The sequence below is a fragment of the Ornithorhynchus anatinus genome, unplaced genomic scaffold (assembly GCF_004115215.2).
Source record: "Ornithorhynchus anatinus isolate Pmale09 unplaced genomic scaffold, mOrnAna1.pri.v4 scaffold_34_arrow_ctg1, whole genome shotgun sequence".
Taxonomy (NCBI): Eukaryota; Metazoa; Chordata; class Mammalia; order Monotremata; family Ornithorhynchidae; genus Ornithorhynchus; species Ornithorhynchus anatinus.
This window is the reverse complement of record NW_024396782.1, coordinates 199,895-205,395: the sequence shown is the minus strand read 5'-3', so window position 1 is coordinate 205,395 and position 5,501 is coordinate 199,895.

Genomic DNA, 5,501 nt, shown 5'->3' with positions numbered 1-5,501 from the left:
CTTTTCCCTAACCTATCCTCTTTCCCTAGCCTAACCTTTTCCTCTGTTCTAACCTTTTCCTCTGGTCTAACCTTTTCCTCTGGTCTAACCTTTTCCCCGGCCTAACCTTCTCCCCCAGCCTAACATTCTCCCCTGGCCTAACCTTTTCCCCTGGCCTAACCTTCTCCCTTAGCCTAACCTTCTCCCCTAGCCTAACCTTTACCCCCAGACTAACCATTTCCCATAGCCTAACCTTTTCATTCATTCAATAGTATTTATTGAGTGCTTACTATGTGCAGAGCACTGTACTAAGCACTAGGAATGTATAATTCGGCAACAAATAGAGACAATCCCTGCCCATCGATGGGCTTACAGTCTAATTGGGGGAGACAGATGGACAAAAGCAAGACAACTTAATCGCAATAAATAGAATCAAGGGGATGTTCACCTCATTAACAAAATAAATAGGGTAATAAAATAAATAGGGTAATAAAAATATATACAAATGAGCATATATACAGATGAGCACAGTGCTGAGGGGAGGGGAAGGGAGAGGGGGAGGAGCAGAGGGAAAGGGGGGAAAGGGGGCTTGGGGCTTGGCTGAGGGGAGGTGAAGGGAGGACAGAGAGGGAGCAGACGGAAAAGGGGAAGCTCAGTCTGGGAACGCCTCTTGGAGGAGGTGAGCTTTCAGTAGGGCTTTGAAGAGGGGATAGTTTGGTGGAGGTGAGGAGGGAGGGCACTCCTGGAGAGCGGAAGGACATGGGCCAGGGATCGACGGTGGGATAGGCATGAACGGGGGACGGTGAGGAGGTGAGCGGCAGAGGAGTGGAGCGTGTGGGGTGGGCAGTAGAAAGAGAGAAGGGAGGAGAGGTAGGAAGGGGCAAGGTGATGGGATCCTTGAAGCCAAGAGTGAGAAGTTCTTGATTCGTATGGATAGGCAACCACTGGAGGCTTTTAAGGAGAGGAGTGACATGCCCAGAGCGTTTCTGCAGGAAGATGAGCCAGGCAGCGGAATGAAGAATAGACTGGAGTGGGGAGAGACAGGAGGAAGGGAAATCAGAGAGAAGGCTGACAAAATAATCCAGCCGGGATATTATGAGAGCCTGTACCAGTAAGATAGCTGTTTGGATGGAAGGGGCGTATCTTGGCGATATTGTAAAGCTGAGACCGGCAGGCATTGGTGACGGATTGGATGTGTGGGGTGAATGAGAGAGCTGAGTCAAGGATGACACCAAGGTTGCGGGCTTGAGAGACGGGAAGGATGGTCGTGCCATCCACAGTGACAGGGAAGTCAGGAGGAGGACAGGGCTTGGGAGGGAAGATAAGAAGCTCAGTTTTGGACATGTTGAGTTTTAAGTGGTGGGCAGACATCCAGGTGGAGACGTCCTGGAGGCAGGAGGAGATAAGAGCCTGAAGAGAGGGGGAGAGAACAGGGGAGGAGATGAAGATGTGGGTATCATCTGCATAGAGATGATAGTTGCAGTCGTGGGAGCGAATGAGTTCACCAAGGGAGTGAGTGTAGATGGAGAACAGAAGAGGGCCAAGAACTGACCCTTGAGGAACCCCAACATTTAGAGGATGGGAGGGGGAGGAGGAGCCTGTGAAGGAGACCGAGAATGAACGGCCAGAAAGATAAGAGGAGAACCAGGAGAGGATGGAGTCCGTGAAGCCAAGGTGAGATAAGGTGTGGAGGAGAAGGGGATGGTCAACAGTGTCAAAGGCAGCTGAGAGGTCGAGGAGGATTAAGATAGAGTAGGAGCCATTGGATTTGGCAAGAAGGAGGTCATAGGTGACCTCTGAGAGAGCAGTCTCGGTAGAGTGGAGGGGATGGAAGCCAGATTGGAGGGGGTCCAGGAGAGAGTTGGAATTAAGGAATTCTAGGCAGCAAGTGTAGATGACTCTTCTAGGAGTTTGGAAAGGAACGGTAGGAGGGAGATAGGGTGATAACTGGAAGGGGAAATGGGGTCGAGAGAGGGTTTTTTTTAGGTTGGGGGAGACATGGGCATGTTTGAAGGGAGAGGAGAAGAAGCCATTGGAGAGTGAGCGGTTAAAGATAGAAGTTAAGGAAGGGTGGAGGGAAGGGACGATGGTTTTTATAAGGTGAGTGGGAATGGGGTCCGAGGCACAGGTGGAGGGGGTGGCACTTGCGAGGAGGGAGGAGATCTCTTCGGAGGATACTACAGGGAAGGATGGGAAAGTAGGGGAGAGGGTTGGGATGAGGGGGGATGCAGAAGGGGGATGGGTGACTGCGGGGAGCTCAGTCCTGATTGTGTTAATTTTCCCCTTGCCTAACCTTTTCCCCTAGCCTAACCTTTTCCCGCTGGCCTAACCTTTTCCCCTGGCCTAAACATTTCCCCTAGTCTAACCTTTTCCACTGACCTAACCTCCCCTGGCCTAGCCTTTTCCCCCAGACTAACCATTTCCCATAGCCTAACCTTTCCCCTAGCCTAACCTTTTCCCCTAGCCTAACCTTATCCTTGGCCTAACCTTCTCCCTAGCCTTACATTTTCACTTAGTTTAACCTTTTCACCTAGCCTAACGCATGCCCTATCCTCATCTGTCCCCTAACCTAACCTTTTGCCCTAGCCTAACCTTTTCCCGCTGGCCTAACCTTTTCCCCTGGCCTAAACATTTCCCCTAGTCTAACCTTTTCCACTGGCCTAACCTTCTCCCCTGGCCTAGTCTTTTCCCCCAGACTAACCATTTCCCATAGCCTAACCTTTTCCCCTAGCCTAACCTTTTCCCCTAGGCTACCTTATCATTGGCCTAACCTTCTCCCTAGCCTTACATTTTCACTTAGTTTAACCTTTTCACCTAGCCTAACCCATGCCCTATCCTCATCTTTCCCCTAACCTAACCTTTTCCCCTAGCCTAACCTTTTCTCCTGCGCTAACCTTTTCCCCTGGCCTAACCTTTCCCCTGGCCTAACGTTTTCCCCTACCCTAATCTTTTCCCCTTGGGTAACCTTTTCCCCTATCCTAAACTTTCCACTGGCCTAAACTTTCCATCCACCTGACCTTTCCCCCTTGCCTAACCCTTGCCACAGTCCTAAGCCTTTCCCCTAACCTAACCTTTTACACCTAGCTTAACTTTTCCCATAGCCTAACCTTTCCCTTCACCTTTTCTTTAGCCCAACCTTTTCCCCTAGCCTAACCTTTTCCCATGGCCTAACCTTTTCCCCTAGCACAACCTTTTCTGCCCCTTAGACTTTTCCTCTGACATAACCTTTTCCCATAACCTAATCTTTTCCCCTAGGCTAGCCTTTTTGCCAAGACTAACCTCTTCCCCTAGCCTTAACCTTTCCCCTATTCTAAACTTTTCCCCTAACTCAACATTTTCCATAACCCAACCTTTCCCCTAGCCTAACCTTTCCCTTAACCTAACCTTTCCCCTAGCTTAACCTTTTTCATGACCTAAGGTTTTCCCCTTGCCTAAACTTTCCCCTACCCTAACCTTTTCTCCAGGCCAAACCTTTTCCCGACCTAACCTATTCCCCTGGCCTAAGCTATTACCCAGCCTACTCTTTCCCCTACCTTAACCTTCTCTCCTAGCCTAATGTTTTCCCCTTACCTAACCTTTTCCCCTAGCCTAACCTTTTCCCCTAGCCTATTTCCCCAGGCCAACCCCTTCCCTGACCTAAACCTTTCCCCAGACCTAAGTTTTCCCCCTGGCCTAAGCATTTACCTGGCTGAACCTTTTCCACTACCCTAACCTTCTCCACTAGCTTAATGTTTCCCCCTTACCTAACCTTTCCCCTATCTTAATCTTTCCCGTAGCCTAACCTTTTCCCCTAGCCTAAGCTTTTCTCCTAAAGCAAATCTTTCCCCTACCCTACCGTTTCCCCGAGCTTAACCTTTTCTCCTGGCCTAATCTTTTCCCTGACCTAACCTTTTCCACTGGCCTAAACTTTTCCCTTAGCCTAACCTTTTCCCTTAGCCTAAACCTTTCCCCTAGACTAGCCTTTTCACCTACCCTAAACTTTATACCCATCCTAACCTTTTTCCACAGCCTAACCCTGGCCTAAACCTTTCCCCTAGTATAACCTTTTCCCCTGGCTGAATCTTATTTCCTGGCTTCTCCTTTCCCCATAGCTTAACTTTTTCTCCTAGCCTAGCCTTTTCACCTAGCCTAACATTTTCACCTGGCATAACCTTCTCCGCTATCCTAAACTTTACCCTGAACAAAGTTTTTCCCCCGGCCTAATCTTTCCCTTAGCCTAATCTTTTTTCCTAGAGTAACCTTTTCCCCTGTCCTAACCATTCCTCTGGCCTAAGCTTTCTATCTACCTGACCTTTTCCCCTTGCCTAACCCTTTCCACTGGCCTAAGCTTTTCTCCTAGCCTAACCTTGGTACCTAACCTAACCTTTTCCCATAGCCTAACCTTTCCTCTCACCAAACCTTTCCTCTAGTCCAACCTCTTCCCCCAGGCAAACCTTTTCCCCATCCTAACCTTTTCCTCTAGTATAACCGTTTCTGCCCCTTAAACTTTTCCTCTCACCTAACCTTTCACCATTGCCTAATTATTTCCCCTAGCCCAACCTTTTCCCTAGCCTAACCTTTTCCCTAGCCAAACCTTTCCCCTAGCCAAACCTTTCCCTTAACCTAAACTTTTCCCATAGCCTAACCTTTTCCCCTTGCCTAACCTTTTCCCCTAGGTGCCTAACATTTTCGTTACCTAACATTTTCCCCTAGCCTAACCTTATCCCATAGCCTAACCTTTCACCTCGCCTAACCTTTTCCCCTAGCTCAAACCTTTCCCTGGGCCTAATCTTTTCCCCTGGCCTAACTGTTTCCCCTAACATAACCTTTTCCCCAAAACCTTACCTTTTCCCTTAGCCAGATGCTTTCCACTAGAATAAGCGTTTCCCCTGGCCTAACCTTTTCCCCTGGCCCAACGTTTCCCCTGGCCTAAACTTTTCCCTGGCCTAACCTTTTCCCATAGCCTAACCTTTTTCCCTAGCCAAACCTTTTCCACTACCGTAACCTTCTCCCCTGGCCTAATGTTTTCCCTTTACCGAACCTTTCGCCTAGCCTATTCTTTCCCCTAACCTCACCTTTTCCCCTTGCCTAACCTTTCCCCCTGGTCTAACCTTCTCCCCTAGCCTAGCCATTTACCATAGACTAACCTTTTCCCCAAGCAAAACCTTTTCCCTGACCTAACCATTTTCCCCGGCCTAACCTTGTTCCATACAGTAATCTTTACCCCGATTTAAACTATTCCCCTAGCCAAACCTTTTCCCCTACCATAACCTTCTCCTAACTTTCTCCCCTAGCCTATCCTTTCCCCTTGCCTAACCTTTTCCCCTGGTCTAACCTTTTCCTCTGGTCTAACCTTTTCCTATAGTCTAACCTTTTCCCCTACCCTAACCATTTCCCCAGGCCAAACCTTTTCCCCTAGCCTAACCTTTTCCCCTAGCCCAACCTTTTCCCCAGGCCAAACATTCCCCTGACCTCACCTTTTCCCCTGGCCTAAGCTTTTACCCAGCCTAACCTTTTCCCCTATGCTAACCTTCTCCCCTAGC